The sequence below is a fragment of the Schistocerca nitens genome, chromosome 10, assembly GCF_023898315.1.
Source record: "Schistocerca nitens isolate TAMUIC-IGC-003100 chromosome 10, iqSchNite1.1, whole genome shotgun sequence".
Taxonomy (NCBI): domain Eukaryota; kingdom Metazoa; phylum Arthropoda; class Insecta; order Orthoptera; family Acrididae; genus Schistocerca; species Schistocerca nitens.
In genome coordinates, this window is record NC_064623.1 from 35,751,076 (window position 1) to 35,777,702 (window position 26,627).

Genomic DNA, 26,627 nt, shown 5'->3' on the forward strand with positions numbered 1-26,627 from the left:
GTAAATAATTCACGTTTACTGTGCTGAGACAAAAAAAATGAATGAACACACTGCATGAGTAGCGAATAACAACCTTAACTCTGAGATTAGTTTTATCTGTGGTTGACCTGTTAGTCAGTCAGTTGTGCACCGCTGGGCATTTTTATTCGAGGCATAGTAGCGAATTGTTGAGGTTTTTTTTAAAAAAAATGAGTAGGAGACCTGCTATTTGTGAACCTGGGAGACACTGTCTGGAATATTTTATTATGGAGATCAAAGCACATTTATAATACTGAAAGGGTACAGTACCGCCCGACATTGAAAATAGGTACAACATACTTCATTATTTTTATCAGAACAACACATTTTTTTCTAATAATAACTCAATTTCAATTAATACAGCGAAGCCGGATACCAGTGTGGGAAAGAATGACAGTTTATTTATTTAATTGATCACATGTGCACTCCCACAAAATAACTCCCTACATCCAGTTTGGTGAGATCTGTGAAATGAATGAATGTATGGTCGTCTGCTAACCGCAGATAGTGAATGTGAATATATGATCATCTTTGAGACGATCCTTTGGCCACCTTTGGTGGGACCAAAGAGATGAAATTTAGCTGAGCTTTGAGCTCCTGAAATGTGGCTGACCAATGCGGTAGCAAGGTGCTCCCCCACTTCGGCAGAGGTGCGAGAGGACCTGAAGAACGGCCATGTTTTCGGCACTCTGCCGCTGGATCTTGTGCTGTTAAGACCTGTCTTAGGTGTGCTCCGTAAAGACAAAAGAGTGGAGACATGGTATGCATGTGGAATATTTAAGAGTAGTTTGAAATAATAATTTCTCCATTTCAGGAACTTTTGTGGGGAGAATTAAATGTCAGGCAGGTAATATTAATGGGATCGTAGTAATCTTCGGAAGTGACCAACGGTCACAATGAAACCACGTGTAGCAATAAGTTGAAATACTTCCGTGTGCTTAAGTTAAGCTGAATTACTAGCGTGTGTACTATAAGTTGAAATATTTTAAGAAATAGCGTGTGCAGGACTTGAAATTAGAGGCGAGTACTTCCACGTTGTGAGTACTGTGTGAGTCTCAATCTGTGTATGAGACAAAGGATAAAGAGATGTACTCGTCCATGGTATCAGTTGAGGACTCGCGTGTGTGATGAATATGTCCTTAATATTACTTTGCGTGTTATGTTTCCGTGTGATGCTTGATTCAAACTATAATACTCTGAGAGAGAAGCAAGGTGAGTCAGCCGTTTATCCAGCAACGCCACTTGGCTTGCACTGCACAGGAAGACGTGCATATATCTCCAGAGTTCATAGTAGGAAAGTAGAATTACGAAGTGGGGCAGTGTCGTGTGAAACTGGGATAAACATTAATTGAAGTGGGAAAGCTGAAAGTGATAATGTTGTGACTATTCCCTGTGTTGTATTTCATGTTGTAGTGTGGTGTATGTCATGTAATTCAAGTATGTGTGGTTTGCTTGGGAGAGTAGCAAGGTAGTTTCAGAGGTAGTGGGTTATGCGTGTTCCTTTTGTACCGCTCGGTCTGGAGGAAAGTTTCGTGATGATGGTTGTGAGAGTCGAAGTGTGAGATATAAAAAAAAGATCCACCATCCTATCCAGAAAGTGCACTGAAGCGTTAAATAATTACGAGACCATAAGGTAGAGAATCACCAATGTAAAGCCATGCCCACTGGGCGGAATTTCTCATGTGTTATTGTTGTAGGTTATAGAATTTGTGTGTTTAGGTTATATAATTTATCGGAATAAATAAGATAGTGAAAAGAAAAAGATTGGTGGCCTTTTCCTTCGAATTGTATGTTGTCATGATATCCAGAATTTATAATGTGTGCGCCACTCATATTCAGTGCGATGGCCACGTGTTGATAAAAGCCGTTAAATAAAAAAAAAAAAAGAAAATGTGGTATTGCCAGTGCGTAGTGAACACTCAGAGTTCTGTAAATTACTGATAGTCAGATGTGCGTTTCCGTTGCGTATTATTTTTACAGGAGGATAATTTGTAACTAAATAGTAAGATACGAGAATTCATGTTACTCGATAAATAAGAATGAATCCACTCGCTTGGCAGACCACTCATCTTGCAGGCCTGACTGCTTGATGCCACAGTATGAGCAAGGCATGTGGGTGCCTCTCAATACTTTCTACTTCTTTATATTCGTCGAGTACATTTTGGAGGAATTTCAAAGGTATGTTTGTAGTTTATTTGTAGTGAGAGCATTTTGTAATTCTTGGTGTCTTCCTATGTTTTGCAGTCTTTTTATCAATAATCATTGTGTGATTCCTGAAAAACGAATATCTTTAAGATAAAATCCGCCTCCAAGATTCATAGTGAAATTTTGAATTCTGTCGTGTGTTCATTGCACATTAAGCCACACGCAGCGACAGGTTGTTTGTGATAAGCAAAAACAAAAAGAAAGAGTAGAATTTTGTTCTTTAACTGCTGCCCCTGCTGACTTGTATTTCCTCTCGAGAACATCAGTACATCAGCCGCAAAAACAGTAAGCTGAGCAGGAGGTAAGCCACCTTTATTTAAGGGCAGATCTCGCCTTGCATATATGAGCAAACAATGTGTAGCCAGGATTGTCAGCTGTCGTGCTGGTAAATACATTAACTGTCAGTGAACAGTTTTAGTAAAGTCAAACAGTTATTCTCTTCCAAGTAAAGCAGAAATTTTTCTAATGGATTTCCAAGTCTAACACTGAACTTCATATCACGCAACGTTCATAATGTGGTTCGGTACTAAGTTTTAGTTGTATAGTTTTCACTGAGCATCAATTAGATTTATTTCGTTTATTACAAATTTTGCATTTCATGGAGTTTAAAGTTTTATTTCACTACACCGTCTACATGTGCAACACAGGGCCAACCATCAGTCAGTTTTCCTCAGTACTGAATACGATATCTGAAGTAAACATTACATGAGGAGAAAGTTTTTGAAATCAGTAGATTCAGTTTTCTCACATTTAGACAATTATTTTATAGGAAGTGTACATAGGGTTTGGTCTGTAGCGCCATCTTCTCTTACTAAACCTCCATGACATAACCACATACCAAAAGACTTGACTGCTGATTACTACAAGACTAACAGCGCGGAAAGAACAGTTGAGCTCACAGAGGACAGATCGTGTCTGGACATAGACTATAAATAACATAGACCTCACACACTCCAATCTCTGCCGTGTTGGCGGTTGAAATCACCATGTAAGTCCCGTGACTCGAGCCAGCAAGCTAGACCCGTTATGGTAGGGCGAATCTCTGTCATTACGTGGTATGCGAAGCGAAGCTGACAGTTTCATTGATTTATAACTAAAATCAATCCTTGATTTTAACAATAAAGTGACTTGTCGTACTGCTATTATACGCCGTCTAGTAGTACAGTTGCCCTAATTTTTTCCACAGTCCTTATATTAAAGCGATGATTATCGTTCGTACACGAGGTCAAGTGAAAAATATTAACAGTTTTTTCACAAACGACAGAATTGCAGTTCTTTAGTGAATACTTATTTCTGTTGCGTTATGTGTCTTAATACACCGCTTCCACAGGAGTACAAGAATTATCGGTTTGGCGAGCAACATTAGTTTTCTGACTTTTCCTGAGCAATATGTATGAAATATTTTATTACTACGTTTTTATGGGAAAAGAAATCCGTTCATATCTATAAAATCCGTTTTCTCCCAAAATAATCGTTTATATTTTGTGGCTTTTGGTTAATCCAGTACAGATATCAAAACTACAGATATCACATATTAGAAAACGTTGCTTATGGAGAATTCCTGTAGTGAGTTAGATGTTATCTTTGTCATTTTAAAATGTCACTCTTTCATCGAGTTTTGCATCTAAGGACCGACATACAGCCTATTGAACTGTATGTATTGTATGTTAACCGGGGACCTAGAAACGACGGAGAGGCTCCGTCCCTGCCGCAGCCGCAGTGGTCCACAACCGCACGACGACTACCGCAGTCCACTTCACCCCTCCGCCGCCCCACACCGAACCACTCTTTCAGGGTTACTGTGCTTATCGACTCACCTCGGAAGATGTTCTCCGTAGTTGAGAACGAAACGTCAGGGAGAAGAAGTTCTACAGATCTACCACGGCAACTTAGCCCCGAAGAGTTTACTGATAAAGACGCCTGCCGTGAAAGCCTACATGGAATGATACATCGTAACCCTCAACTCATCGAAATATCTCTACAAGGATTTTGAAATAGTTCACTTCCACACCTCCTAATCTTCGTGATACAAAACACGATTTATCGGAGTATATATGGAGCCCACTGCTTCGCGAACAGGTAAAAAGCACGGCATTTGATCCGTATCAAAACTGTCATACATTTTGCACTACAGATGTGTAACGATATGACAGATACGCGGCTTTGTTCCCCACTCACGTGACTTAGATGGTGGTTTCAATAAAATTACGTCGTGTGCAGCTTTGATGTCTATGTCCTATGTGTCTGGACGCAGTATTTGTTTTGCCTGTGACGTCATCGTACCGGTATAGGAGCATGCGTATAATTGGTACGAATTAGCACAGTTACAAATCGGCACAGCCTGTAAACGCATTTAGCCAGGACACTTATTCGGTTGGTGTCACTGTGAAGAGCTTGCGGGGCGCTACTAGGACCAATAGTGAGAACATTCGCAGGAATGTAAGTGAAAATCGGTATTGAGTTTGTTAAAAAATTACAAAATAATGAAAGCTGTAGTGTCATATGAAACGTAAAAATGCATGTATTGTAGAAAACGCAAGTCAGAGGAAAGTTTGCGTCGAAATAAATCGAAACACTCTGAAATGTCCGCTGTCGAGATAATGTGAAACCGATGTCAGCGTCCGAAAAAAAAAGTCTGTGCACAGCGATTACGCATCTGGCCCATCGTGCATGCAGCTGTCAACGACATTCCAAACGCTTACGGACCGTGTACAGGCGTCGCTGGCAGACAGTGCGGAAATCAGTGATGACACGGACACCGACAGAAACGTATCAGCGTGAGAGGAGTACGTATGGCGACCACCAGATACCGTCGTGTTGTCAACCGAGGCCACATGTCATAAACTTACGATTTCTCTATTATGTAACAAAGTATACTGTATTCCATGTAGCCACTGTATTAAGGGGCACTGTACGCGAAAGTGACCAAAATTGTGTGAGACGTGGTATTTACTGATATTAAGGAAAAAGTGGAAGGGAGGGCCCATCAATATAGCTTTCTTCTCACACAACCTGTTTATTTATATATAATCATAAATTTGTTTTTTTTTTTTTTACAAATTAATAAATTTCTGAAATCAATAAGCTTTTGCCGGCCGGTGTGGCCGAGCGGTTCTAGGCACTTCAGTCCGGAATCGCAGTACTGCCACCGTCGCAGGTTCGAATCCTGCCTCGGGCATGGATGTGTGTGATGTCCTTAGGTTAGTTAGGTTTAAGTAGTTCTAAGTCTAGGGGACTGATGACCTCAGATGTTGAGTCCCATAGTGCTCAGAGCCATTGAAACAATTTTTGAATAAGCTTTTACAAGAGTAATCAAAACAACATGACAATAATTGCTAGGGTTCTGACCTGCAGCCCGTCCGTTATCGGGTGAAACAGCGGTGTTTACTACTGCGGTGGACGCAGTCTTTCTTATTAAATGCCCTTCTGCAACACATGAAGACATATAAGTAATGTTGATGACAAGAGTGTTTCAATTACTCAAACAAATGACATAATTTTTTTGTTATTTGGAAACTGTATGTCGAAAGGTTCGGGTTTACGATGCGCAATTATGCCTAAAAGTTAAACGAATTAGGAAACAATTATGACAATGGTAAAGCTTGCTTAAAAGCGAGCAACCTTTTCTTTTCAGTCAACAACCAAGGTGCGACTGGATCCCAACCCATTCCTTTCGACAATCTTATTCTGACTAAGGACCTGGTGACAGTTGGCTGCTGTTAATATGTGAAAAGTTAAACTGTTTCTCAGTTATCAATGTCGCTCTGAAGGAACGTTTTAAAACATTACGTATGAGCACTTATTACAAGAGAACTCGCTACGGTCGCAGGTTCGAATCCTGCCTCGGGCATGGATGTTTGTGATGTCCTTAGGTTAGTTAGGTTTAACTAGTTCTAAGTTCTAGGGGACTAATGACCTCAGAAGTTGAGTCCCATAGTGCTCAGAGCCATTTCAACCATTTTACAAGAGAACTCACTCGGCGGAACCACAGGATCCGGTTACAAAATACACCAATAATGACGCGGTCTTTCAAACACAGGAACTCACAGCGTAGTAAAACAAGTAGTTCAGATTATCTCAAATGCAATTACAATCAAGGAATTGAAGCAGTTAACATCTAAATCTAACCACAACACCCCTGTTTGTTTAACGGCAACCCGTGCGTTCGTACAATTGTTGCGACTGTATTTCCGGCCAGGTGCTGATTTACTAAAACATTAATAATCGGGTACAAACTAGAAAGGATGAGCAGTATAATAACAGAACAAATTTTCAAACTACAACTAGCGTCTAGTAAAATACTAGTCTACATTCATGACCAAGGAGCCGACCGAATAAAACTCTGAGGGTCGGGTAAAAACCAGGAAATAATAAAGAAAGGCAACATAGTAACGGAACAAAATTTATAAACGATAACCAGTGTCTTAGTACAATACTACAGCCTATATTTACGACCAAAGAGTGGACCGAGTAAAGCTCTGAAGGTCGGTGTGTGTGTGTGTGTGTGTGTGTTGGGGTTTATGGGCGCTCAACATCGAGGTCAGCAGCGCCCTGACTCACATGAAAAGGAACGAATGTGGAGAGACCTAATAAAACTGAAAAAACACACTCAAAGAAAGCAGAAAAAGAGGGAAAATACTACATAAGAATGTAAAACCTAAGGAAAGGGAAAACATAACAACAAGAATGACACAGGAAGTTGTCATTGGCTGGCCACTTACATAAAATATGGGCGAGCTTGTCACACAGTGAGCAAATTAAAATCCTCTCCCTAAAATCTTTGTAAAAACACTTGACATGGCACAGAACTTTAAAACTTTAACCACATTCGTCCGAGTGTTGCCTAAAAGAGTTGGCAGGTCCGCTGGCAAGTCAGCCGCGGCCCGCTGGTCAGAAAATAAAACGCAATCCAGTAAAACGTGGCGCACAGTGACCTGGACGCCGCAAGCACCACACAGTGGAGGGTCTTCTCGCCGGAGCAGGAAGCCGTGCGTCATAGGGCTGTGGCCTATTCGAAGCCGAGTGAGGAGAACCTCGTCCCGTCGACGGGGCTGAAAGGAAGTACACCACACACGCGTTGTGGGCTTGACTACACGGAGCTTATTGTCAGTCACTTCCAGCCACTCAGCCTCCCACCGACGCATGACCCGTGAGCTCAACAGCGAGGTGAGTGCGTGCAAGGGGATAGCACACTGAGATACGTGTGGATCAAGACACGCCTCCTTGGCTGCGAGATCAGCCCTTTCATTCCCAGCAATGCCGACATGCCCCGGAACCCAGCAGAAAGCTACAACCTTCCCCAGTCGCTGTAGTCGGAGGAGGGCATCCTGGATGGTCTGGACTACTTTATCTGCCGGATACAAATGGTGCAATGATTGAAGGGCACTGAGTGAATCGGAACAGACAAGAAATTTAGGAGAGGAAGAACGTCTCATCTGCTCCAGCGCCCGCAAGATCGCAGACAATTCTGCATCAAAGACAGTAAAAGTCTGAGGCAGTCGGACCTTGACGACACGATCCGGAAAAACAACTGAGCAACCAACGGAATCCCCTTGTTTCGACCCATCCGTAAAAACAGCTACATAGTCTCTGAAGGTCGGGTATAAACCAGAAAATAATTAGAAGGTCGGGTAGACAATGAAACAAATCACCACGAGGATTACAGAATGTTACGCCACTTTATCAGCAAGCAGGTCCTTGGATCCACGGTGCGTCGCAGCGGTTCCTGAATAGTGCCGATGACAGCCAGGTAGAAGGGGGCAGCCAGGCTAGGGGCGTTCGTCCGACACGAATGTTGCCAACCAACCGACGGGATGTCGGCCTGCTGCTTGTAGTCGACGCTGTCCCCGGTGAAGTACTCCCGTATCTTCGCTCAGTGCAGGCCCTCCTTGTGCAGCTCGCGGCTTCGGCCGCTCGGACCTCGTAACCACCTCTTGTCGCGACGTTACCGCCAACCCCCAAACTTCGTGCCTCCCTCTCGGGCTTTTTTTTTCTTTATTGTGATTTTTATCACCTTACACAAGGCGGGCTGTCAGCAGCTGAGTACGCCGCTCTTCAGCCTTGAGGTTTACAATAAGTAATACATAGAGGGGGCACAGAGAATACAATCAAAACGGCGTCAAAGCAATGTAGACACTAAAAAACAAAAAAACATGGAGCCGTCCACGCTGGACGAGAAAACATCACTGACACTAGTTGACACAGCGCACAAATCATGGATGATGGCGACGGTACACATGAACAGTGGCGGCGTGACGGCGAACAAACACTAAACACAAACGAAGGCACAAACACGAGACACTGATGGCGATGACCTCCAGCGCGCGAATGTTCACTGCGCGTGTGCGAGTCTGGGGACCTGCCAAGAGAGGAGGAGGAGGAAGGGGAGTGGGAGAGTGAGAGGGGAGAGCAGAGATGCCACGGGCAGGGGAGAGAGGGGGAGGGAGGAAGGGGGAGGGGAAGCCCGGGGGAAGAGGGGTGGAGGGAGGGGACGGGGGAAAAGGAAAAAGAAGGGAGGGAGGGTGCCTAAAGGAAAGGACACCGGAAGTGGGGGGGGTGGGGCAGGTCAAAGTTGATAGGAGGGGTAGATCGAGGGGAGGAGGACATCATCAGGGAGGGGGAGCTGGTGGAAGCCACCTTGGGAGAGGGTAAGGAGGGTTGAGAGATGGAGACCGGGTGGGACGTGGGAATACAGGCGCGGCAGCGGGCGGGGGTGGGAGAGGATCGGGGAGACTAGCGGGTGAGGAGGATCGAGCTTACGGGAGGTGTACAGGATCCATATCCTTTCAAGGAAAAGGAGGAGGTGGGGGAAGGGGATGAGATCGTACAGGATCCGCGTGGGGGAGGGGAGACGGATGCGATAGGCGAGGCGGAGAGCATTCCGTTCAAGGATTTGGAGGGATTTATAAAAGGTAGGTGGACGGAGATCCAAGCCGGATGGGCTTAGCAGAGGCTAGGGTGGATGAGGGATTTATAGGTGTGGAGGATGGTGGAGGGGTCCAGACCCCACGTACAGCTGGAGAGGAGCTTGAGGAGACTGAGTCGGGAGCGTGCCTTGGCTTGGATTGTACGGAGGTGGGGAGTCCAGGAGAGGCGACGGTCGAGGGTGACGCCAAGGTACTTAAGGGTGGGAGTGAGGGCGATAGGACGACCATAGATGGTGATATAGAACCCTCTCGGGCCAGCGAACCCTGTATATGTATCGGCAAGCAAAGACCTTATAAGGACACAACCCACAGATACCAACTCTTCCTCATAGATATTGGCAACGGAATGCAAAAGGGATAGTCGATACTAGCCTTGAACTAGTGGCGCCAGACAGAACAGTCTGCTAACTTAATGGCACCACGGCTCATTGTGAAAAATTTTCATTTAATATATTACACTGAAATGTGAATTCCTGAATATCACGTTCCAATTGCACTCCTAAGTGTGAGAAAAATAATAATTAGTAAAAGCTCCTTTGTTTTTCTGTATTTCCCCACATTTTCATTCCTGCGGTGTTTTCTTCCAGGTTTATGCAGTCACAATGTGGGGAATATTTCGGTGTTTAGCTGACCCAGAACTTCTACAAAAGTGTGTGCGCGGAAAAACTCAAAATCCTAATGAAAGATAAAACTCTCTGATAGGAAAACCATGTCCCAAGACAAAATTCTTTTCCACAACAGCTAACGATGTTGAGCTTACGATGCTTGTTTACGTTTTAACACTGCTAATCTTGGCAGACTACGGACTCCAGAGAGGCTAGGATTTGATCCAGGAGCTTTCACACTGTCGATATTGAAGGAAATCGGTAACAGGAGAATTGATGTTGCTGACATTATTATTACTCAGTTTGAAAATCGGATTAACCTGAGAGGACAAGCAAAGAAAAGACTGCTTGAGGATGAAGAGGAGAAAGCATATGATTTGCGCTATTTCACCCAGCTAAGGTGAAGCCTAATAGAAATATTATCAGATCTTTAATTGATGTTTCCCCTAACTTATATTTTGGGATCTTTGTGTATCTTTTCTTCATAAACCACTGACATTATAGTATTTAAATTTGGCATGCAATTAGTCAATACTATAGTGAAATATTCTGTGGCAGTAATTTACATTTACTACTGTAGTAAGGCAGTAATGCAAGAGAAAATCCCTAAGATTTGGTTTTCTTTTTCACAGAAATTTAGCAAAAGACGTCAATATTCTGTCCCACAGATGTTTTCGATAATGATGTATCAAACTTTGCACAAAAATGCATTATATTCGCTCTATAGATTTTTCAATAAAAGATTTATACTCACCTTGCTGAAAAATTCAGTTGTCTATAATTAAAAATATATACCTTCAATAAGCATGAAAACATATGTGTGCATCCATATAACATTGCTTAACAACTGCGCCAAATTTAGTTACATTGCCTTGAAAATTTTGGACTCAATAACGTTTTTTTTTAAGTATTGCCCCATAATCAAATTATATATTAATGCAAAACATTTGTTACATTTTTATTGATTTAGTCCCAACGTTTTCACGAAAAACCTACTGCACGGACCCGAGCTGAGCACAGAGAAACTTTTTGTTTCAATGACTTGCAGTAGTTCACAAGAAAAAGCCGTTTCCGGGCCGCACACTACTTTTTTTATTTCAGTTGTGCATCTAGACGCGTTTCGCCTCTTTTGAAAGCCATCTTCAGTGAGTGTCCTGGACTATTACGTGATTTAATAAAAATTAAAGCTCCAAAACTAGCTGCAATAAAGCTACATATTTAATATTTTATGCAACAGACCTGTTTAGGCTTAATTGCCATTATCAGCTGACCTGAGAAAATAACATTGGTAAGATTATCTACATGTAAATCGTTGATATTTTATATTTACATCTGCATTGGTACTTAAGTCTAGTTGAAAGTGACGAGTATATTGCCACATTGTATCAACAATAAATTTTTTCTGTGAAGTCGTGGTAAGTATAATATTTCTTTGTAGCTACTAAACGTAAAAAATGTTTTTGACAGATGTTTTAACAGTATAATATGCTGATAGTTCTTTTTTACGACGCTACATGTTTACAAAGTGTATACATTAGTTAAAACTTCCAGGTTCAGCTCGGAAGATGTTTCTCGCAGTTGGCAACGAAGCGTCAGGAAGAAGAAGTTTTACAGATCGACCACGGCCTCTCACGCCCAAAGTCTAAGCTAACGAAGACGCCGGCCTTAAAAGGCTACACGTTACGATGAAAGTGTATATAGTTTCTCAGAAATGATGTTACACCATTTTACTTTGAATTTTATCTACTGGTTGTGTATGATCTGTTTGCCAATTGACTATCTCTTTTCGGATTCTTTCATGTCAGTAAAGTTTTCCAGATAGTATTTATATTTAAAGTCTGTGTGTTGACTTGGAATCTCGTCTGGATACTTTCTTGTATCAATATATATTTCCATTTCTTCAAGAATTTTCATTCCGTGTAACATTTCCAACGCAGTTTCAATTTTCTCCGCTTTGTGGTTTTGATTTTTCAGATGTAAATCGGAGCTTTAAGTATTAATATACCTGTTTCTAGTTGTTCTTTAAGTCTGCTGTTAAAATTTCCTCCCGTTTGGCCAATACAGAAATTTATGTCATTATACGAGAGTTGGAACTTTAATAGTGGTAACTATCTATTTACAGCTCCTACAAAATACACTCCTGGAAATTGAAATAAGAACACCGTGAATTCATTGTCCCAGGAAGGGGAAACTTTATTGACACATTCCTGGGGTCAGATACATCACATGATCACACTGACAGAACCACAGGCACATAGACACAGGCAACAGAGCATGCACAATGTCGGCACTAGTACAGTGTATATCCACCTTTCGCAGCAATGCAGGCTGCTATTCTCCCATGGAGACGATCGTAGAGATGCTGGATGTAGTCCTGTGGAACGGCTTGCCATGCCATTTCCACCTGGCGCCTCAGTTGGACCAGCGTTCGTGCTGGACGTGCAGACCGCGTGAGACGACGCTTCATCCAGTCCCAAACATGCTCAATGGGGGACAGATCCGGAGATCTTGTTGGCCAGGGTAGTTGACTTACACCTTCTAGAGTACGTTGGGTGGCACGGGATACATGCGGACGTGCATTGTCCTGTTGGAACAGCAAGTTCCCTTGCCGGTCTAGGAATGGTAGAACGATGGGTTCGATGACGGTTTGGATGTACCGTGCACTATTCAGTGTCCCCTCGACGATCACCAGTGGTGTACGGCCAGTGTAGGAGATCGCTCCCCACACCATGATGCCGGGTGTTGGCCCTGTGTGCCTCGGTCGTATGCAGTCCTGATTGTGGCGCTCACCTGCACGGCGCCAAACACGCAGACGACCATCATTGGCACCAAGGCAGAAGCGACTCTCATCGCTGAAGACGACACGTCTCCATTCGTCCCTCCATTCACGCCTGTCGCGACACCACTGGAGGCGGGCTGCACGATGTTGGGGCGTGAGCGGAAGACGGCGTAACGGTGTGCGGGACCGTAGCCCAGCTTCATGGAGACGGTTGCGAATGGTCCTCGCCGATACCCCAGGAGCAACAGTGTCCCTAATTTGCTGGGAAGTGGCGGTGCGGTCCCCTACGGCACTGCGTAGGATCCTACGGTCTTGGCGTGCATCCGTGCGTCGCTGCGGTCCGGTCCCAGGTCGACGGGCACGTGCACCTTCCGCCGACCACTGGCGACAACATCGATGTACTGTGGAGACCTCACGCCCCACGTGTTGAGCAATTCGGCGGTACGTCCACCCGGCCTCCCGCATGCCCACTATACGCCCTCGCTCGAAGTCCGTCAACTGCACATACGGTTCACGTCCACGCTGTCGCGGCATGCTACCAGTGTTAAAGACTGCGATGGAGCTCCGTATGCCACGGCAAACTGGCTGACACTGACGGCGGCGGTGCACAAATGCTGCGCAGCTAGCGCCATTCGACGGCCAACACCGCGGTTCCTGGTGTGTCCGCTGTGCCGTGCGTGTGATCATTGCTTGTACAGCCCTCTCGCAGTGTCCGGAGCAAGTATGGTGGGTCTGACACACCGGTGTCAATGTGTTCTTTTTTCCATTTCCAGGAGTGTAGATACGTGTTTCAAAGTTTTACTGACCTTCCAAGTAGTCACGAGCATTGTGTGTAACCCGTTGCCAGCGATGTGGAAGTCGTAGGACACTCTTAGCAGTGCCAGTTGTGTTGACAGTTCGGGCGGCGCGGTCTATTGCCCGACGAATTTGTAGCAGTTCTGAAGCGAATGCCGTGAAGTGCTTCCTTCAGTTTAGAAATCGAGTTGAACTCACGAGGGCTTAAGTCAGGGGATTGCAGTATGTGGTATAGCATTTAGCAGCCCCATCAGTGAAACAAATCAGCAACAGCTTGCACTGTACGTGCTTGAGCATTGTCCTGCAAAATGAAGGTCAGCTCCTGCAGACAGTGTCATCACTTCTGTCTAGAAGCTGGTCGTAGGTTGTGTTCCAAAAATGAACAGCATGCAGACAGAAGTGATGACACTTTCTGCAAGACCTGACCATCATTTTGCAGGACAATGCTCAAGCATGCACGGTGCAAGCTGTTACTGATTTGTTTGACTGATGGGGCTGCTAAGTGCTATACCACCTACTGCACCCCCCTGACTTAAGCCCTCGTGAGTTCAACTCGATTTCTAAACTGAAGGAAACACTAACACGGCGTTCGCTTCAGAACTGCTAAACTTCGTCGGGCAACAGGCTGCGCCGCTCGAATTGTCAACACAACTGGCACGATTTCTACATCGTTGGCAACGGGTTATACACACTCCTGGTCAGTGCTATGAAGGCCAGTAAAACTTTGAAACACGTGTCTATGTACGAGCTGGCCGGCCGATGTGGCCGAGCGGTTCTAGGCGCTTCAGTCTGGTACTGCGCGACCGCTACGGTTGCAGGTTCGAATCCTGCCTCGGGCATGGATGTGTGTGATGTCCTTAGGTTAGTTAGGTTTAAGTAGTTGTAAGTTCTAGGGGACTGATGACCTCAGATGTTAAGTCCATAGTGCTGAGAGCCATTTAAACCATTTTTACGAGCTGTAAATAAATTGTTGCCACTATTAAAGTTCCAACTCTCGTATATTGTGATGGTTTTCAGTTGTGTGAGTGTTTTCTACAACTTTGTTACTATACATGGATCAGAATCAATGTTTCGGCTACGTCAGTAGTCGGTCGACTTGTGTTACGTATACTTCTAGTAATACTCGTATTCTCTGACACTCTGTGCACTTGGATGTGTGATGATGGGGAAAAAATCTGAAAGGTGTCAAGACAGCAATCTGAGTAATAAAGTTATTTCTCCGGCTGTATGACTTTTTGACGCATTGTATTCGGCTCTGATACAGTACTACACCATAATACAACCATGGTCGGCTGCCTCCTACAAGATTACATGTTACATCTGTATTGATGTCAACATATTATGGACAGGAAAAATGGATGTGCATAATAAAATAAAAACAGTAATTTCCATTCCTTCGTCAAAGGCTCTCAGTAACCGAACATGGTGTCAACATGACCGACGTGCCGTCGATAATAAATAATACAAAGTACTTTGAGGGGAAAGTGAGGGGCCGGACTAACAGTTCCGTCTCAAACTACTGCAGTTTATATACAGCTGCTGTGAAAAGGGCCACCACCAGAAACTTTTTTCTTAATTCCTTTAATAGTTCTCTTAGTTCTGATTGTGCTACTAATAGAGCTGCGCTCTACCAAAACTGCAGTTTCATAGTTTCGGCACCCCACATAAATTACCCATAGCACTGGCCCCCTCCCGCCGGAGGTTCGAGTCCTCCCTCGGGTGTGTGTGTGTGTGTTGTTCTTATCATAATTAGTGTAAGCAGTGTTTAAGACTAAGGATCGATGGCCTCTGCAGTTTGGTCCCTTAGGAATTCACACACATTTGAACATTTTGGTAGTATTGATAGCAATGGTAGGGAATGAAATATAACTGAATGTGTTAGAGAGAAATTGAGAGCCGATGACTTCTCTCTATTTTTGTTTGTTTGATTGTTTGTTTTGCACATAATTATAAGTGCACATCATTTAGTGTTAGTCCACTGTGCATTTTTATTGATACAGTAGGTTTACAAGTAATAAAAAGTAAATGGAACTATAGTGTTGCAGCGATGTTTTCAAGTCTCAAGCAACTATACATGGAGACTGATGCGACGAATGAAAATTTTTAGCAAGGCTGCGATTGGAAACCAGGTCTCCTGCACACCAGGTTGTATTTGATTAGGGGGAATACGAGGTGGACTGAGGCATGAATGGGAGTTTGGGTAGAGGACGGAGCCATGCTAGGGTAGTTTGAAGTTATGCAAAGCTACTATGCTAGGGAGGTGCAGCTCTTAGCACATCTGCCTAGTGTGCAGAACACCCAGGTTCAAATCTCTGCCTTGGTATAAATTTCCACTCCCCGCTTTAGTCTGCATATATACATTATAAATATTAGTTTATCGCATGACCTCTGCAGTTCCATGTAACTGAAGCAGTTACTTTGGATGCAAGTGGAATTTACAAGCACAAACATAAAAATTTATATAATTATGGTTATTTGGTACTGAATAGAGTGTTCCTGATCATGATCAAAGGCAAGGGTTTACTGTTATTATTGACAAACACGAATGTCCTTTAGCGTTGTATTGTTTCCTTTATTTTTACTACAACATTCCTCTGTTCCACGTTGCAAATCAAAAATTTTCGAGTGAGATCTGAATTAAACATTAATAGTTTCAATTTTGCTATGAATACTGTTTGTTTTTAAGTTATAGACAGGAGGATAACTAAGCAGTTAAACTAAGTTCCGTAGGTTACGAAGACCCTTATATATCCTCACTCAGTTTCTAGAGGGTTCATTACATTTGACTTCTAGGGGATTCTACTAAGACACTGATAGAGTGTGTAAAAAAGTGATCGCTAAGAGGTAACGCGTGATAGGTGTGCAGCACACCTCTTCAAACAACCTACGGGAATCCAGTCAGCTAATATTTACAGCGACCGCTGATGTTTCGGCAGGAGTACACCCCACCATTTTCAAGGCACAAACTACAACGGACAGACGATGTACAAGAAAATTTAAAACTCGGTTCTTAGAGTAATTCAGGAAAGATAACAGACACACACACACACTCTCTGAACTCTAGTGCCACCAAAGATGACCAAAGTCAGAGGTGTCGACAGTGAAAGACTACGTCCTAGCCCATGAGGTAACACTGACTCTGTCCCTCTGTTTTTTGGCAAGGAATACAGCAAGATTCCAAGCAACGAGGTTGCTCGCTAATTTAATCTCAACAGCTTCCTTACTAACATTGTCCCAACAACTGGACGTGCGTGCCAATATCTCGGTATTGTTATATAACATAGGGTGAAACAGTATCCAAACAATGTTCGGAAATAGCTGTAACAACTAAAACGGCTTCTGATACTAAATGTAACAGTTGTGTTACTAAATGTGACACTTCTGTCACTAAATGTAACTGGGCTTTCTCTTTTGATGCAAGTCAATTGTCAGGATGAGCATTCTAAAGCATTCTGTCAGGGTGAAAATATTAAATAAATTAACTTTTCTCTCTTAACAACATGTGGGCAGGGTGGGTTCTTCCTTGGCTCGGGTATGAGGTCGAATGAAACATCATTTTTACATAAGATAACTTTTATTGAAGATTTGTACAACTGTATCTTACGGGATGTTCTGGTTCGGAGAGCGGCAGCTGTGTCGTTTGTGAAGTCTTCTGCTGCGGCAGCGGCGGCGGCGGCGGCATCTGATTACGCGTAGCGGTGTGTATCTCGTGTCGCTGTTTCGCCCAGCTGACGGGAGACGCGCAGCGCGAGGTGGCCCGTTTAATTATTGCGAGCGAAATCGTGCATCGGATGATACCTTGGGTGTCGCGTCCCAGTGTTTGTCTTCTGTAAGCGGCCGCGTGTGTTCTGCGTCGGCCAGCGGAGCGGCGCGGCGGGGGGAAGGCCAGTGTGGCGGACTCGAACCACGGACTCCCGCTTGCCAGTCTTCGGCTGTCAGGTCTTCATCTCAGCTCACAGGTGACTACTGATGTGAGGCCGTCTCCTTCCCGTCCTCACGAGTCACCCGGGTATGTAAAAATCCGACTTCAAATACCTTTTAACTTCTGTCTTCTGGCGCCGCGGCTGCTGGTTGCTATTCCATTACAGCGGCGGACTTGGTTCGTCTGTGAATGATGCAGACTCTTCTTGCATGACGGTCTTCAGCACCGAAACTGACTGAAAACTACTGCTACTCTTCTTTTCTTCCTTCGTCTTCGTCTCCGTCCCCGTCTCCGTCTCCGTCTCCGACTCCGTCTTCGTCTCCGTCTTCATCTGTCTCCGTCTTCGTCTTCATCTCCTGGCCCACTGCGTCTCGCGTATTTATTCACTTCAGTTTACTGGAGGTGAACTACTTCACGGTCATTGCCTCGTCTGTCACGTTGAAAAGCTTCTCGAAGAATCTTCTTAACGTCGGTCGTTGGCTCTTGGAATGTAGGTGAGGGCCTTTGATCACATGTGACGACTGAGAAACACGTGAGCCGGTCATTGCGTCTTCTGTCACGTTGAAAAGCTTCTCGAAGAATCTTCTTAACGTCGGTCATTGGCTCTTGGGATGTAGGCGAGGGCCTTTGCTCACATACGACAACTGAGAAACACGTGAGCCGGTCGGGCGATGCCCTGACGGCTGAATCGACAGCGCCCGCTTATGTGGAACTTGCTGACTTCACGGTCATTGTCTCTTCTGTTCTGCTGTTCTGCTCGCTGCTTGCGAGTATGTAACTCTCTAAACTAAACCAAGTTTTTCATTTATATTCTAATTTCTAGTTCACTTTGATTTCACTAATTTATTTACTTAAGTCCCACTCAACATTCCTCCACCCTTCGGAGAAATTCGCCCTCGAATTTACCACTCAACATAGCAGATCTACTTGGCTGCTGTAATCGTGCGTGCCGTTTACGCTCAGTACATCGGTCCTCCACGATCCTGATAGTCTGACCAATGTATGCCATGCCACAGGTACAGGGAATGCGATATACACCCGCCTTACGCAACACAGATCATCCTTAACAGAACCCCAAAGCACTAATTTTAGATGGAGTTCAGAAAACACATTTCACATCGTATTCCAGTAAAATACGACCGATCTTATTAGAAGTGCTTCGTACGTAAGACAAAAGGGCAGTAGACTTCGGTGTCGACTCAGTATTATCATCAGGCACCCGATGCACAGTTGGTCAATAGCGCAATGCACGTTCAATCTGTCTTTCACCATAACCACTCTGACGAAATGTAGCTTCAAGATAGGCAAAGTCTCACTGTCGGGAATGACGTGTGCCCTGTGTACCAAGGTACGAAGTACCCCTTCCCACAGAGCCGAATGGTGGCCGAAATTTCGGAGGTCGCTGTAAATATTACATAGCTGAATTTCCGTAAGTTTTTTGAAAATTGTATACGCCAGGAGATACTCAGGTCTCAACACCTCTAACGTACAGGTAACGCAGGTACGAATGTAAATGACGAAAGCTGCTTGGAAAAGTAACATACACTATGTGATCAAAAGTATCCGGACATCCCAAAAAACATACGTTTTTCATATTAGGTGCATTGCGTTGCCACCTACTGCCAGGTACTCCATATCAGCCACTTCACTGAGACATCGTGAGAGAGCAGAATGGGGCGCTCCACGGAACTCACGGACTTCGAACTTGGTCAGGTGATTGGGTGTCACTTGTGTCATACGTCTGTACGCGAGATTTCCACACTCCTGAACGTCCCTAGGTCCACTGTTGCCGATGTGATAGTGGAGTGGAAACGTGAAGGGACACATGCAGCACAAATGCGTACAGGCCGACCTCGTCTGTTGACTGACAGAGACCGCCGATAGTTGAAGAAGTTCGTAATGTGTAATAGGCAGACATCTATCCAGACCATCACACAGGAATTCCAAACTGCATCAGGATATACTGCAAGTGCTATTACAGTTAGGTGGGAGGTGAGAGAACTTGGATTTCATGGTCGAGCGGATGGTCATAAGCCACACATCACGCTACTAAATGCCAAACGACGCCTCGCTTGGTGTAAGGTGCGTAAACATGAACGATTGGAAAAACGTTGTGTGGAGTGATGAATCACGGTACACAATGTGGCGATCCGATGGCAGGGTGTGGATGTGGCGAAAGCCCGGTGAACGTCATCTGCCAGCGTGTGTAGTGCCAACAGTAAAATTCGGAGGCTGTGGTGTTGTGGTATGGTCGTGTTTTTCATGGAGGGAGCTTGCACTCCTTGTTGTTTTGTGTGGCACTATCACAGCACAGGCCTACATTGATGTTTTAAGCACCTTTTTGCTTCCCATTGCTGAAGAGCAATTCGGGGATGGCGATTGCATCTTTCAACACGATCGAGCACCTGTTCATAATTCACGGCCTGTGGTTGCAACACAATAGCATCCCTGTAATGGACTGGCCGGCACATTCCTAGCCTGAATCATATAGGACACGTGTGGGATATTTTGGAAAGCCGACTTCGTGCCAGGCGTCACCGACCGACATCCATACCTGTCCTCAGTGCAGCACATTGTGAAGAATGGGTTGCCATTCTCCAAGAAACCTTCCAGTACCTGACTGAATGTATGCCTGTGAGAGTGGAAGCTGTCGTCAAGGCTAACGCTGGGCCTACACCCATACGGAATTCCCGCATTAGCAATGGAGGGCGCCACGAACTAGAAAGTCATTTTCAGACAAGTGACCGGATACTTTTCATCACATAGTGTAGTTTGCACTTACTTATACGGCACTGGCCATTAAATTTGCTGCACCACGAAGATGACGTGCTACAGAGGCGAAATTTAACAGACAGGAAGAAGATGCTGTGATATGGAAATGATTCGCTTTTCAGAGCATTCACACGAAGTTGGAGCCGGTGGCAACACCTACAACGTGCTGACACGAGGAAAGTTTCCAACCGATTTCTCATACACAAACAGCAGTTGACCGGCGTTGCCTGACGAAACGTTGTTGTGGTGCCTCGTGTAAGGAGGAGAATGCGTACCATCACGTTTCCGACTTTGAGAAAGGTCGGACTGTAGCCTATCGCGATTGCGGTTTATCGCATCGTGACATTCCTGGTCGCGTTGGTCGAGATCCAAAGACTGTTCGCAGAATATGGAATCGGTGGGTTCAGGAGGGCAATACGGAACGCAGTGCTGGATCCCAACGGCCTCGTATCATAGCAGTCGAGATGATAGGCATATTATCCGCATGGCTGTAACGGATCGTGCAGCCACGTCTCGATCCCTGAGTCAACGGGGACGTTTGCAAGACAACAACCATCTGCACGAACAGTTCGACGACGTTTGCAGCAGCATGGACTATCAGCTCGGAGACCGTGGCTTCGGTTAACCTTGACGCTGCATCACAGACAGGAGCGCCTCCGATGGTGTACTCAACTACGAACCTGGGTGCACGAACAGCAAAACGTCGTTTTTTCGGGTGAATCCACGTTCTGTTTACAGCATCGTGATGGTCGCATCCGTGTTTGGCGACATCGCGGTGAACGCACATTGGAAGCGTGTATTCGTCATCGCCATACTGGCGTACCACCCGGCGTGATGGTATGGGGTGCCATTGGTTACACGTCTCGGTCTCCTCTTGTTCGCATTTACGGCACTTTGAACAGTGAACGTTACATTTCAGTCGACCCATGGCTCTACCCTTCATTCGATCCGTGCGAAACCCTACGTTTCAGCAGGATAATGCACGACCGCATGTTGCAGGTCCTGTATGGGCCTTTCTGGATACAGAAAATGTTCGACTGCTGCCCTGCCAGCACATTCTCCACATCTGCTACCAAGTGAAAACGTCTGGTCAATTGTGGCAGAGCAACTGGCTCGTCACAATACGCCAGTCACTACTCTTGAAGAACTGTGGTATCGTGTTGAATCTGCATGGGCAGCTGTACCGGTACACGCCATCCAAGCTCTGTTCGACTCAATGCCCAGGCGTATCGAGGCCGTTATTACGGCCAGATGTGGTTGTTCTGGGTAGTGATTTCCCAGGATCTATGCACCCAAACTGCGTGAAAATGTAACCACATATCAGTTCTAGTATAATATATTTGTCCAAAGAATACCCGTTTATCATCTGCATTTCTTGTTGGTGTAGAAATTTTATTGGCCAGTAGTGTAATAGCCTACGGTAGCCAATGGCAGGTTTACAATGCTGTGCAATGATGTGGAAGCGGAATAAGGAAAATTTCGTTGTATTGCCGTCCCTCGTTATGTTGCACAGTGTAGCAGGTTGTCCTATCCCTTTAGCTCGGAGGCTGCGGCGCCGCGCTGCCTTTGGCGGAGGCTGGCCTGTACTTCTGCACTGGCGGTGCAGAGGAGGAGGCACGGAGCCGCATTTAGTCTGCCGCTTACGCCACGGCCCTCGTGAGGCGCGCCCACGTGCCTCCATTCAGCGAGCAGGCGGCGGCAGTCTTGTTAGGGTTCGGTCGGAGTGTGACGCACGGAGGCGGTAAGCAGCGGAGGGCGTCGTCACGCGTGGGCGGTCCCCGTAAATAGAGCCGGCAGCGGCGGAAATAGACGAGGCGGGGGCGGCGGCGGCGGCCGGACGTGGAGGTGATGCTGGAGGTGGGTGGACCGACACAGCACCGGCTGTAAACAGAGGGGCTGCCCGGCGTCCGTCGAGGGCACTGTACACTGAGGTGCTTTACTGGATTTCTTAGTAAAGTTAACAGCAAGGGTTTCCTTTTAGTTTTTTTTTATTTTCTTCTTATTTGACTGATGTTATGATTTGTTGTAGGGAAAAGACCATTTATTCCGAAATATATTTGATAAAAATTACGGTACAGTCACATTGAGGTGGCCACCGCCTATATTGGTCGTCAACGTGAAACAACCATTCACAGATGACAAGTGGTAGCACTACCAGTGGAGGGTACATAACGCGTGTCGGGGCAACGAGGATAACAGGACAGTCTTCATTGTAATACAGGAAATGAGCGATTTATCTGACGTCCAAAAGTGCACGATCATTGACTTTCAGGCCATGGGTGGAAGCGTTTCCGAACGGCTCAGTCTGTGAACTTTTCGTCCGCCGGCGCGGTTAAAGTACACTCGTGCTGATAAATTAACGATAATTGCAGAATGTGGTGCCACACAACGTGGCACTTCACAAAACTGGCGCAAACAGCATAGGCACAGAGGGAACACACACGACACAGAACTGTAAGTCACCGGTATTGGTGATGGGTTGCGAAATCGTCCCGAAACACATCTGCTACAAAACGCCACTGTTTCCTGCGGATATACTCCAACATCAGTATGAGATATGATCACCATGCACACGTACACAGGCCGCACAACGAGTTGGCATACCCTCGATCATGTGGTCGAGCAGCTGCTGGGGTATAGCCTCCCATTCTTGGACCAGTGCCTGTCGGAGCTCCTGAAGTGTCGTAGGAGTTTGAAGACGTGCAGCGATACGTCGACCGAGAGCATCCCAGACGTGCTCGATGGGGTTTAGGTCTGAAGAACAGGCAGGCCACTCCTTTCGCCTGACATCTTCTGTTTAAAGTTACTCCTCCACCATGGCAGCTCGGTGGGGACGTGCGTTATCATCCATCAGGAGCAAGATGGGACCCACTGCACCCTTGAAAAGGCGGAGATACTGGTGCAAGATGACGTCCCGATACGCCTAACCTGTTACAATTCCTCTACCAAAGACATGCGGGGGCGTACGTCCACCAATCATAATTCCACTCCACACCAACAAACCACGACCTCCATACAGGTCCCTATCAAGGATATTAAGGGGTTAGTATCTGGTTCCTGGTTCATGCCAGATGAAACCCGACGGGAATAACTGTTCAGACTTTACCTGGAGTCGTCCGTGAACATAACCTGAGACCACTGTTCCAATGACTGTGTTCTTGACACCAGGCTTTATGGGGTCTCTTCTGTCCAGGGATCAGTCCAATGCACCTTGCAGGTCTCTGGGTGAATAAACCACGTCTGTCCTGTCGTCTGTAGACTGTATGTCTGGAGACAACTGTTCCAGTGGCTGCGGTAAGGTCCCGAGCAAGGCTACCTGCAGTACTCCGTGACGTCTGCGGGCACTGATGGTGAGGTATCGGCCTTCTTGTGGTTTTGTACACTGTGGACGTCCCATACTGTACTGCCTGGATATGTTTCCTGTCTGATGGAATCGTTACCATCATCGTGAGACCACACTTTGTGGCACACGGACGGCCCGTGCTACGACCAGCTGTGTTTGACCAGCCTCCAGTCACGCTACTATTCTATCCCTCATAAAGTCATCAATATGTGTTCTTTGAGTCATTTTCAACACACAGTCACCATTAGCACGGCCGAAAACGTCTGTACACTTACTCGCTGCACCGTACTCTGACATGCACCAAGACCTCTGCGTATGGGGACTGCTGCCAGCGGCACCATGCGACGACCGCAGGTCAAATGCACCGCATGGTCATACCCCGAGGTGATTTCAACCCGCAAACCGCCCACCAGAGCATTGTTTCACCATGGCTTAGCATTATCCTTAATTTACGAGCATGAGTGTATACCGTGCATAACAAAATGTCGCTATCCGAATCAGGAGCCGAGGCAATTGTGGTGCACAAGGGGCTGCGGAGGTGTGTATGGGCGAATAGATGTGCGACTGTTAAGCAGCTGACCGCCCAGATGAACCAAGGGGCTACCGACAGTGTCTCGTCAACGGCTGCTCAGCGAGCTGCATACAGGCCTCCACAGCAGTCGCCCGCTTCACACACCCACGCTGACTGCTACTCATTGGTGACGAAGGCTGGAATTTGCACGACAGTACCACAACTAGACGTCCACTGAGCGCGACAGGTGGTCAACTTTTTACGCTCCATCGGGCAAATGGCAGTCGGCGTGTATGGCGCGAAACTTCCGAAAGCAGGCGCGCTACACGTGTTACAGTCTGTGAACTGACTTCGTGGCATTCCCTGCGTCATCTCTGCATTCTGGAAGGCATAATGAATCAACACAAGTACGCAGCTATCCTTGGGGACCAGATGCGCCCCTACATGCAGTACGTTTTCCCTCGGCACGATGGCATCTACCAGCAGAACAACGCAACATGGCACACAGCTTGCTCTGAACGTTCGTGGTTCGAAGAGCACCAGGATGGTTCACCTGGGCACAAGACTACCCAGATTCAAACCCAGTCGATAACCTGTGGGAACACCACGATTCGCTGTTCAAGCCATCGATCCTCAACCGAGAAAACCAGCGCAGCTTTCCACGGTGCTGCAGTCGGCATCGCTCCACATCCCTGTCGATAACTCCCAGAACCTCACTGACCCTCCTCTGCTCGCAGCAGATCGCATTGCAACAGGGGCTTATTCAGCATTTTGACTGTTATATTGGAGAGTGTATACTGTTTGTCAGCGAACCACCGAACACTGTCATAATCGTGATGAACATTTATACTTAGCGTAACCTGTGGAACTGTGGAAAACGGTAACTAATGCCGCTAAGAAAAAAAAAAAAGAGACTTCTTCACTTATCGTCTACCATTTTGTCTCTCTGCTTCGTCAGCAGGTACTGACAATATACAGGTTGGTCCATTGGTCGTGACCGGGCCAAATATCTCAAGAAATAAGCGTCAAACGAAAAAACTACAAAGAACGAAAGTTGACTAGCTTCAAGGGGGCAACCAGATGGCGCTGTGGCTGGCCCGCTAGATGGTGCTGCCATAGGTCAAACGGATATCAACTCCGTTTTTTTAAACAGGAAACCCCATTTATTATTACATAATCGTGTAGTACGTAATGAAATACGAATGTTCTAGTTGGACCACATTTTTCGTTTTGTGATAGATGCTGCTGTAATAGTAACAAACATGTGCCTCACAATTTTAGACGAACAGTTGGTAACAGGTAGGTTTTTTAAATTAAAATACAGGAAGTAGGCACGTTTGAACATTTTATTTCGGTTGTCCCAATGTGACACATGTACCTTTTTGAACTTATCACTTCTGAGAACGAATGCTGTTACAGCGTGATTACCCGTAAATACCACATTAATTCAATAAATGCTCAAAATGATGTCCGTCAACCTCAATGCATTTGGCACTACTCAACAGCGAGTAGTTCGCCTTCCGTAATGTTCGCACATGCATTGACAATGCGCTGACGCATGTTGTCAGGCGTTGTCGGTGGATCACGATAGCAAATATCCTTCAACTTTCCCCACAGAAAGAAATCCGGGGACGTCAGATCCGGTGAACTTGCGGGCCATGGTATGGTGCTTCGACGACCAATTCACCTGTCATGAAATATGGTATTCAATACCGCTTCAACCGCACACGAGCTGTGTGCCGGACATCCATCATGTTGGAAGTACATCGCCATTCTGTCACGCAGTGAAACATCTTGTAGTAACATCGGTAGAACATTACGTAGGAAATCAGCATACATTGCACCATTTAGACTGCCATCGATGAAATGGGGGCCAATTATCCTTTCTCCCATAACGCCGCACCATACATTAAGCTGCCAAGGTCGCTGATGTTCCACTTGCCGCAGCCATCGTGGATTTTCCGTTGCCCAATAGTGCATATTATGCCGGTTTACGTTACCTCTGTTGGTGAATGACGCTTCGTCGCTAAATAGAACGCGTGCAAAAACTCTGTCATCGTCCCGTAATTTCTCTTGTACCCAGTGGCAGAACTGTACACGACATTCAAAGTCGTCGCCATACAACTCCTGGTGCATAGAAATATGGTACGGATTCTCGCGAAATTTGTCTCGTGCTGATGTGCGGATTAGCCGCGACAGCAGCTGAAACACTTACTTGGCATCATCATTTGTTGCAAGTCGTGGTTGACGTTTCACATGTGGCTGAACACTTCCTGTTTCCTTAAATAACGTAAGTATCCGGCGAACGTTCCGGACACATGGATGATGTCGTTCAGGATACCGAGCAGCATACATAGCACATGTCCGTTGGGCATTCTGATCACAATAGCCATACAGCAACACGATATCGACCTTTCCCGCAATTGGCAATCTGTCCATTTTAACACGGGTAATGTATCACGAAGGAAATACCGTCCGCAGTGGCAGAATGTTACGTGATACCACTTACATATACGTTTGTGACTATTTCAGCGCCATCTATGACAAAGCGAAAAAAGTGTTCCAACTAAAACATTCATATTTCTTTACGTACTACACGAATATGTAATAAAAATGGGAGTTCATATTTTAAAAAAACGCAGTTGATATCTGTTTGACCTATGACAGCGCCATCTAGCTGGCCAACCATAGCGCCATCTGTTTTCCCCCTTCAAGCTAGACGAGTTTCGTTCTTTGTAGTTTTTTCGTTTG